The following is an 11,119-nucleotide window of genomic DNA, read 5'->3' as shown; positions in this document are numbered from 1 at the left end:
CAGCAGGTTGACGGCAGATGGCAATTTTAGGTTCAAGTCTCACTCTGAATAGATTTGCAGCGCATTGTTGATGTGGGATATACCACCTTTCCCTGGTCTATGAGAATGATGGTTGGGTGGTTTATTGAGATACTAGTTTACATTGTTGTTCTCACTGTATGTTTTCTTGCCTCGTTAAAATGGGGAAGGCTTCGGGGTTCACTGTAGTTGACTTTCAAGACCAAAGGCAGAAGTCCCTCAAAGACAACCCTTCTTATTGTCTTGTTTTTGAAAGCCTGAATTGACTAAGGAAATGAATGAGCGAGGGAAAGGGGAAAGAAAGTCTTTGGGGTAGGAAAGCTGGAAGAACAATTCCATGTCTTTGATAAGGGACATTCTGCAAGCCTGGAAGGAGGAAAGCAGTACTTGATGAAGTAGCAGGATCAATCCCGACTCCTTTGCCAACAGGGCTGTACATCCTGAGAGGTTGAGCCCTGGGCGCCAAGACCACCGCTTCTGCCCCTAGGCTTGGTGCAGGTGCAGCAGAGCTCTCAGATTTAAAGAGACCATAGGGAAGCAGAGTCTTCTGTTTTTGTAATGATCATGAAAACATAAAGAATAAACATCTTTGTAATCATCGTATGGAAGACAAGACCCTCTCACCTTTCGTAAGCTGTCTAGGCCCCGATTCTCTTGTGTGACCTTGGAAGGGCAGGACCAGGACCACTCCCGCCCTGTCCCACACCCTTATGACTAGAAAGGAACGTCTCATGATCTCAATGATTGGAGATTTGGAAGCTGGTTAAAAATGACTTGGAATGATGGTGTGATATTTCTTGCGTTGGAGTATAGTGGAGTAAAATTCAAAGCTTTCACAAATGTGGGAAGACAAATAATTATTTAAGGTAGAATAATATAAAAGAAAAGGTTTTGAAGCTGTGAGTCCAGATCACTCTGCATTTTAATTATTATAATAATTATGAGGAATATGAATGGTCGTGAAGCACAATGGTTGGGGTGAATTGTCTCCTGAGAAGTAGATTTATGTCCTCAACCAGCAATCCACTGCTGTTTTACAGTCCCTGTTCCTAGAAACCCTTGCGTTTCTGTTCTGAGTTCTTCGTGTGGAAATGGGGATAAACTCCAGCTCTTCATAGTCCAGTGTGTCGCTGACCTTCACAAACCGAGATGGCACCTCACATTTCTCTTCACCAGGCTCAGTGATCCCAGTTCTATTAGCTTTATCCCCGAACGTCTAGGTTCACAGGGTTTGTTCTTTTCTTTGCACTTGTTTTTTTATAAATTTATTTATTTATTTATTCATTTATTTATTATTTATTTATTGGCTGTGTTGGGGCTTCAGTGCTGCACACGGGGTTTCTCTAGTTGCAGTGAGCAGGAGCTACTCTTCATTGCGGTGCGCGGGGTCCTCACTGCGGTGGCTTCTCTTGCTGCAGAGCACGAGCTCTAGGCACACGGGCTTCAGTAGTTGTGGCACATGGGCTCAGTCGTTGTGGCTCGTGGGCTCTAGAGCACAGGCTCAGTTGTTGTGGCTCACAGGCTCTAGAGAGCAGGCTCAGTAGTTGTGGCGCATGGGCTTCGTTGCTCCGCAGCATGTGGGATCTTCCTGGAGCAGGGATGGAACCCGTGTCCCCTGCATTGGCAGGTGGATTCTTACCCACTGCTCCACCTAGGAAGCCCCTCTTTGCACTTTTTAAAGGCACCTTTTCATATTCCATCAGCCATTTGTGCTCAAGATCGTTAACGGCAGGGTGGCATAATGACAAGAACCAGGGAATGGTCCCAAACTAAAGCTCTGCGGGATCTTCAGAGGCAGCTGGAGCTCATTCACATGAGTCCAGGCTCTGCCACTTCCCAGTTACGTGACCTTGGGCTAGTCCTTTCAACTCTCTATGCCTCAATGTCTGCATTTGTATTAATCATTTTTTTAACTATTCTGTATCGTATGTGTTGACATCTTGGGGGACCTTACAGACTGCTTCTCCCAAGGCTAGTTAGTTCCTGAAGGTAGTAAACACGCTACTTGGGAGCATGTCTTTCATATGCAAACCAGCCAATACCGGGTCTATAACCCCATCCCCCCTCTCTATCTACTTCTCACGCAGCCTAATATTTTCCCCACCCTAAAGCATCTCAGGGCCAGGTACCAGACAACTAGAGACCACCTCTATAGCCCAAAGTCCACTGAAATTACTCAGACTAGCCAACCCTAAACCCTGCCTTACCTTTCCCATGGAAACCCCGGTAAAGTCACTGTCCTAAGTTTTCCTCTCACCTCTGCTTCTGCTTCCTATCGAATCTGGTGCTTCCCTGTGGTCTGTGTGGAGGGGTTTCCCCTTCTCTTGGGAATTGTAAGTAATAAATTCTTCTCAGTGGCATTGAGCTCTCTGTGTCATCCCTCAGTCACCTTCATAAATTAAAATCCCATGGGTACAAACGAGACAGTGTTGAAAAATTAGAATGATGGTAATAGTATGTTGCCACAAGGATTAAAAAGAGCCAACATGCACACATATATAAAGTCCTCTGAGCATCAGTCTGTGCACAGTAGGTGCTTTATTGATGCTGCCTGTTATTTTTTAATAAACCTTAACAAACAATTGTTGAGCACTAAATCTCTACCTCACTTCCCCAGTTTCTTCATCTGTTAAGGGGGATACGATGACAGTAGGTCAACAGCAAAGGAATACCTTGATGATTGATTTTGACTTTTTTTTTAAAAACCAGTAAAGCTGCTATATCCACACACAGTATTGCTCTGGAAAATTCCAATAATAACTATTGCATTATAACTTGAAAAACAAAGTGTTGCTGTTAGGGCAATGTTATTGATCTAATGATATCAGTAAGTAACTCCTTGAAATGACTGGAAGATTAAGGCCAATTTAAAGATGTCATTTTTACCTTCTGTACTGTTGTTCCAACTACACAGCTTCCCCAGGGGACTCCCAGCTGCTGCTAATTCCCAATCTGCCCTCCCTGGGAAGGAAAGGAGCACGGAGCAAACACGCCCTTGATGGGAAGAAGTGTCACATCCCCACTTTGTGTTTTGAGAATGTTCAGCCACATTTCTGAATAATTTCCAAATCAGAACCACATTTTCTGTCTGTTTTCTCGTGTTCAGTGTGAACCACTGACTCTGGCCTAGGGCACTGCACTCAAAGGCCGCTATGTACCATGTTCTCTGTCTAACCTGGGGTCTCATAGCCTACCCCGCCACTCTTCTCACCTTCTGAAACGACCCCAAACCCTTTAAAGTGATGTAAGGCACACACACGACAGGACACTGTAAAAGAAGTTACAGATGAGGGAAGGGCTTTTCTGTGAAGATAGTAACAGTGACCCCAAAGTTTTCACATTAAACACAGATGCTCAGTGCTTTGCCCCACAGCTGTGGTAGACAGAAAGGGGATAAGGAAACAAATAGGCGCAGATCCTTGAGAACCTTAGCGTGCATCGCGATCACGTCGAGGGCTTCTTAGAATGCAGACTGGGTGACTTCTGCTTCCGAGAAGAGGGAGAGACATGTTTTCCCCTACTCCTCCCATAAATACGACTAAAACCACCAAACATTTTACATATATAACAAACACAAGAAGACTCTGAAAGATGGAGAGAAGAAGGCAGACTGACTAGGACCTTGAGACCCAAGGAGGGACATGGTGGTGAGCTCCCTGAGTTTTCTTTTTGCCTCAGGTATCCCAGACTTGGAGCAGAAGAAACCACTAACCAGGAAATGCCAATGGTCTTAGACAAAAAAAAAAGTCTCAACAAAAGGACTCAGAAAGAGGCAGCCTACCAAGACAGAAACGTTTCGAAAATAACAGCTCCATTCCAGCAAAACACCACAGAAAAACAACTGGCCACACCTTCGTCCAGGCCAGCAAAGGCCCAGGCTTTCATCAGAGTGAGGCTGGAATGAAACGCCCCAAGCGTCCTTCTGGGTGGTATTAAAGACATCAGGCAAGGAACCAGGACTTTCCTTCCCTCCAGCCAGCAATGAGCTCCCTCACCCGAGTCAGTGGAGACCACGTGAGACTTCTGGACCTCCATCACCACCTGCAGTAATGAGGTACCCTTGCCTCTGACATCCAAGAAGGCCAAGTAGAGTATCCAGGCTTTCACCTATTATCCAGCAGTGATGAGGCCACCTTCACCACAGAGTCAGGGGACACCACCTGGGGAGCCCGAACTCCCACCCCCACCCAGCGCTATGGAGCCCCCTCTTTGAGTGTCAGTTGAGGCTGAGCAGGGACCCTGGACGTCTACTCCCACCTGGCAGCAACAGGGTGACACCCTGCCCCTCATTCTTCTGCCAGAGCCGTGTCAGGGGAAGCCAGCTAACCCGAAAGCTTTAAATAAGATCCAGAGTCTCGTAACACACACACAAAGTTCAAATTTCAATTGAACGTTCCTCATCAGACCCAGAATCAGCAACATCTCTAACTGAAATGAGAAAAGCCAATCAATAGATGCCAACATCAAGACGGTGGTCATGTCACAATCACTGGGCAATGCTTTTAGAGCAGCCGTCATAGCTTTACTGCTTCAACGGGCAGTAAAGAATGTGACACAGCAGCAAACGCAAACCCAAAGCCTCAGCAAAGAAACAGGAAGTCTCAGCAAAGTAACAGAGGATACACAGAAAAACCAACTGGAAATTGTAGCAGTGGAAAATATAATAACTGAAATTTAGAAGTTCAATGGATAGAATTCATAGTGGAATGGAGAAGACAGAGGAAAGAATCGGTGAACTGGAAGACAGGGAGGTAGAAATGACTCAACCTGAACAGCAGAAAGAAACTTAGAAGAAGACAAAAAAACAACGAAAAGTAGAGTCTCAGCAACCATGAAACTATTTAAAAAGATCTAACTTTTCTGTCATTGGAGTTGCAGAAGAGAGGAGAAACACGAAAGAACTGAAAAAAAAAAAAAAAGAAAGAAAAAGAAAAGAAATATTCAAGTAAATAATAACTGAAAAGTTCCCAAATTTGGCAAGATCCCCGAACAAGACAAACCCAAAGAAATTCATGCCGAGATTATCATAATTAAACTTCTGAAAACAAAGGACAAAGATATCTTGATAGCAGCTAGCGGAAAACAGCACGTATGGGGGTAAAACAATCTAAAAGACTACAGATTTCTCACCAGAAACCATGGGGGCCAGAAAGAAGTAGCACAATATTTTTCAGGTGCTGATTAAAAAAAAAAAAAAAAAAAAAGCAAGAGAGAATGAAAGAAATTTAACTCGAAATCCAATGGCCAGAAAAAATATTCTTCGAGGAGGAAAGGGAAATCAAGACATTTTCAGACCAAGGAGAACTAAGATGATTGGTTTTGAGTAGACATGCAAAGAATGGCTAAAGAAAGTTCTCTAAAAAAGAAAGAAACGAACAAAAGAAAAAGCTTGGAACATCAGGAAGGGAGAAAGAACATGGGAAACAAAATTATAGACAAACACAACAGGCTTTTATTCACATCTGGAATTTTCTAAATCATGTTTTATGATTGAAGCAAAAATTGTAAGACTGTTATAAATGTGATTCTAAATGTATGTAGAAGAAATACTTAAGGCAATTGTATCATAAATAAGGAAGATAAAAGGACATAAAGAGAGGAAAATTTTCTATATTTCACTTAGACTGCTAAAATGATGCCAATAAAACTTAAGTTATGTATATAGAAGAGGAATGCAAAATGATGCAGTTACTCTGTAAAATAGTTTGGAGAATCCTTTAAAAACATAACATGCAACTACCATGCAAGGCTGGCGTTGTCCCCCTTGGTATTTATCTCAGAGAAATGAAGACTTACTTTCACACAGAAACCTGTCCACAAATGTTAGTAATAGCTTTATCTGTAATAGTCAAAAAAGAAAACCCAGATGTCCTTAATGGGTGAATAGTTAAATAAACTGTGATCCATCCTTATGCAGACTCTTAATCAGCAATAAAAAGAAATGAACTATCAATGCAACAACCTGGATGAATCTCCAGAGAATCATACTGAGTGGAAAAAAAAAAACAATCGCAAAAGGTTACACTGTGTGATCATTTATATTACATTCTTGAAATGACAAGTTATAGAAATGGAGGACAGATCAGTGGTTGCCAGGGGTTAAGGAGGGGGTGAGGGCAGAAAGCAAGTGAATGTGGATACAGAAGGGCAACGTGAGGGATGCTTGTGGGGGTAGAAATGGTCTGTATCACGGTCTATGTTCTGGTTGTGATATTATTGTACTACAATTTTGCAAGACGTTACCACTGACAAAATCTGAGTAAAAGGTACAAGGGATCTCTTTTCGTTGTTTCTTGCAAGGACATGTGAAACTAAATCATGTCCAAATAATAATTGTAAAAAATGAAGATTGCAGAGTTTTTGATTTGGTAAGTTTAGGGTAATGTCCGATAATCTGCATTTCTGAAAACTTCCCAGGTGATGCCAGTACTGCTGGTGGGGACCACACTTTGAGAATCACTATCCTAAAGAAAGAGGGATTTTTGTTACAAGGGAAAAGCCCACAGGAGGCATCCTACCCAGAAGCTCCTTCCTCCTGTCCCAAACAAAAATGCCAATGTAAATAACCCCCTCCAGGGTGCTAAGTCCAGACACAAGAGGAAAAAAGACAGACTGGAGACAAAGCAGTCTGAAGGCTAGACCTGTTCTAGCCTCAGGACCAGAGTGGCAGTACCAGTGCGGTGCCACGTTGGTCAGCAAGACCAGACCACGTCAGCAGAAAACTCAGTGACTATATGGTCATGGCGATGCTCTACCACAGGGGACCTTAATCCTGGCTTGGAACCAGGAATATTTGTGGTAAAAATACAGCTTTCTGGACCCCCACCGTGCAACCAATGGAATCGGAATCTCTTCTTGGAGGGCCCGGAATTCTGTATTTCTCATCATGGTCCCCAGGTGAGGTATACACAGTAACGATGGAGAAACACTGGGCTGGAGACGTGTGATGCAGGAAGGAGAACAGAGCAAGCGGCCAGCTAGCACAGTCTGGAGCACCAGGGGCTCCCACTGCAGAGGCAAGACCTTCCCTGCCTTCCAGATAGAAGGGCTTCTCCTTCCGCAGGTTTATTCACTGCCTTCTGTGGCGCACCTGCGTGTATGCGGCCTGACCCTGGGAAAACTGTAGACTTTCTCTACTGGTATCCTCACAATAGTCCTGCAAAGCAGCTATTATCATCCTCATTTTATACATGAGGAACTGAGGTCTAGAGCTGGTAACTGCTCAGTGTCCTCTACCTGGTTAGTCATCGAGCAGGGTTCCAAGCCAGGTCTTTCACCTGGCTCAGCTGCACTTCAGAACTCACTTTGAATCACTGTACCTCTTGGATTCTCCACTGCAGTGTATGAGAATGGAATGGTAGGAGCGAAGGGTGGGCGAAAAGTGAATCAATGACAGCAGCAAAATAGCAACAGCTACAGTGGTTTGGGGGTGAGATAACAGAGCATCTGGGGGTGGGGAATGGTCCAGAGAGCGAGGGCTCGTTGCAAGTAGGAGGTGAATTACGCAAAGCGAGAGAGCGGGGCTGAGGTGGGCAGACAGAGGGTGCCTTGGGAGGTTGTAACCCTTACCACTAATATTATGAAATTGGTTTATTTTCAATTCAAATGGAAATTTCTATTTACAAAAAAAAAAAGATATATAAAAATATATTTAGAAAGCCATATATGCTTTAATAAAAGAAATTTAGCGTCGTTTCTAAGGCATATAAATTACCAGAATAATGTGTAACCATATTGCTTCAAAAGGAAAATGTCTTCAGCTTTGCTCATTTCCAGCTGAAACAGTTGTTTTCCTAGAACATATGTCCTATAAATAATCTAGCACTCAGTATAAAACCTGACAGCAAATATAGTCCATTAAACTTCTACCATTGTGCTTTCTTTATCTGTCATATGTTTTAGTGTGATTTTATTAACTGTGATAATTGCTCCTTTACTGCTAATGATAATATGATACTGGTAAAAATCAACTTCCAAGGTAATTGTTTTTACGCTTTCCACCTCCCTCAATCCTTGCACTCAAACTGTGTGCATGATTCTTGAGTTAAAGTAGGCTTGTGTTTTTGTAATTGAGTCAATTTGGTCTCCTTTCCCGATGGTAAATCCAGGACTATGCTATTCTATTCCTCCAAATTTCCACGATTTTGCTTAAGCCCAGGAAGGTAATACCCTTCCCCACAATTATACTGATTAAATGTAGTATTAGACGGCAGTGTCTACTGCATTATCTACTTATAATTGATACCTAGTAATAGTATAGTGGTAGTAGCGGTGATGTAACTGGCAGTAAACAGTGGTAGCAATATCTGATAAAGGAATGAGCACTTGATATCTGTTGGTTTGGTTAAAGCAAGCCGTCTTACTCGCAGGGGTTCCTCTTGTGTTGTTGAGAGGGGAAAACGCTAACATCTAGCCCATCCAAAGAGATGTCTCAGGTTATCATTGTTTACTGACCGCAGCCCTTAGACCTCCCAGCTTGCCTTCCTTGTTCTGAGTCTTCTTGATAATGGTTCATCTTCCCGTGTGGATTTTCCATCCGGCGAGAGGAGCGCGCACTGACCACCTGGCAGGAGCACCTCAGGCTTTTCATCTTATTTTCTCGTTGTAAGTCTAGTTTATAAAAGAGAGAGAGAGCGAGAGAGAGACCTTGCCTATGCAAATTCTAATTTAGGATTTTTTTCTTATTTCCTTTTTTATTCACTAGATTCTCCATTGAGTAGGGAAACATTTTCTGCACAGCAAAGGAAACAACCAATAAAATGAAAAGGCAACCTTCAGCATAGGAGAAAATATTTGCAAACTCTATATCTGATAAGGTTAATTTCCAAAATATATATGTAACTCATACAACTCAATAGCAAAAATCAAAAATTAAAAACAGCAACAACAAAGTAGATTTTTTTAAAAAAAAATGGGCAAAGGATTTAAATAGACATTATTTAAAACAAAAAACCCTCCAAAACCAACAAAAACAAACAAACAAAAACCCAAAAAACATACCAGTGGCAAACAGGTAAATCAAAAGATGTTCAACATCCCTAATTATCAGGAAAATGCAAATCAAAAGATATCACCTCACATCTGTTAGCATGACTATTATTTTAAAAAAAAGTAACAAGCATTGGCAAGGATGTGTACAAAAGAGAGAAAATGCACTGTTGGCGGGACTGTAAAATGATACAGCCACTGTGGAAAACAGTATGAAGGCTTCTCCAATACTATGTGACCCAGCAATCTCACTTCTGGGTATATATCAGAAGACAATGAAACCAGTATCTTGAAGAGATATCTGCACTCCCATGTTCGTTGCAGCATTGTTCACAGCTGCTAAGATATGGAAACAACCTACATTTCCATCAATGGATGAATAAAGATGTGAGATACACACACACACACACACACACACACACACACATAGAAATAGTATCCAGCCTTAACAAGAAGGAAATTCTGTTATCTGTGACAACACAGATGAACCTGGAGAACTTTATGTGACGTGAAATAAACCAGTCACAGAAGGACATTTGCCACAAGATACCACTTATATGATAATCAGACTCATGGAAGCAGAGAGTAGAATGGTGGTTATGGGGGGCTTGGGGAGGGGAAGATAGGAAGTTGCTGTTCACTGGGGGTGAGGTCTCGGTTATGCAAAACAAATAAATTGTAGAGATCTACTCTACAACTTATGGTTGACAGTACTATATTGTACACAAACATTTGTTAAGAGGCTAGCTCTCATGTTAAGTGTTCTTATCACAATTAAAAAAAAAAAAGATCATTCAAGGCGTTTCTCCACGAAGACAATAACAAAATGTTAAAAATATGTTTGGGTTTTTTTTTTATGAAAGAAGCTTTTAAAAAATAAAGTAAGAATAATAATGGTAAATAAGAAGTGCTCAGAATTCCATGTTGGCGTTTTTCTAACTGTAAATAATGACCTCTGGCAGGCTGCACTCCCTCTCTGGCTTCAGCTCCCATCTATAAGTGGAGGGCTGGTCTGAGACACTATGCCAAACAAAGTGTGTGTCAACGAGGGTTGCATGGGACAAGGAACCTACATTTATTTCCTTTTCCATATCATTACTACTCTGTTCCAGATACAAAAATATTTCTGAATTGTCTCTCATCACCCAAAATGCAAAATACTCTAGGGATTTTGAAACAAAATGAAATGTGGTTTAGGTTGGTGTTGGTAATTACAGATACATTATCGTAGATGTTGGAATTTTCTGAGCCATGGTAAACCATCTTCTACTGCAATATTGACCCAGTTTCCCAAACATTTTCTTCTTGGCCAGTATAGACATGGTAATTAAACTTCTTTTGGCCACGATGTATTTTTCTTTTGTTAAAAAATTTGTGATTTCTTTAGTCCCGCTTAAAATTGGGCTTTGCATTTTAGCCTATTCATCTGGAAATATAAGGAAGAGGAAAATAGAATTGCTTTGTCTTTCTTTCAGTTTGTCACTCAACTCTCAGTTGTCTATGAAATCAGTCCATTGTTGCTAAGGTCTTAGACATCTATAGAAATACTAAGAAAGCCTTAAAGGTTTACTAGGGTGTGTTTATATTAATTATGAGGCAGCTCAAACATTTGCTCCATGTGGTAGACTGTAAAATTTAACTCACCTGTGCTGTCTATCCTGTCAGGTCTTTACAATAAGATTGGATGAAGAAGTCATTGTGAATCAGAAATTTAACTCTTCAGCCAAAGTATGTTTTGGGAGACAATATTTCCGGTAAAAATATGCAACTACTACTTGGATTAACATATAGCCTTGCAATTCGGGAATCAGTCTCTGAGATAAATACCAAAATAAATATATAATGCCTCCAGCGTGAACCTAATGAGACATTTTAAACTCCTGCCTCTTGCAAATATAAGTTCTTGTTGACATCCTATTCCTAGTCTTGTGGAAGAGTACCTCTGAGATGATTTTTTTTTAAATTAGACTGCAAAAAACAAAAACGAAAACAGAATAGTAAAGAAAAAGACATAAAAAAAGGGCTGGCATTCTTGAACCACTTCATTAGAGCATATCCATTTTGGTCTTATGAGTCTCTTACATGGTGAGATTGTTTTAGGCATTGTGAACGA

This window comes from Hippopotamus amphibius, chromosome 12, assembly GCF_030028045.1.
Source record: "Hippopotamus amphibius kiboko isolate mHipAmp2 chromosome 12, mHipAmp2.hap2, whole genome shotgun sequence".
Classification (NCBI taxonomy): Eukaryota; Metazoa; Chordata; class Mammalia; order Artiodactyla; family Hippopotamidae; genus Hippopotamus; species Hippopotamus amphibius.
Note: the sequence above shows the minus strand (reverse complement) of the source record.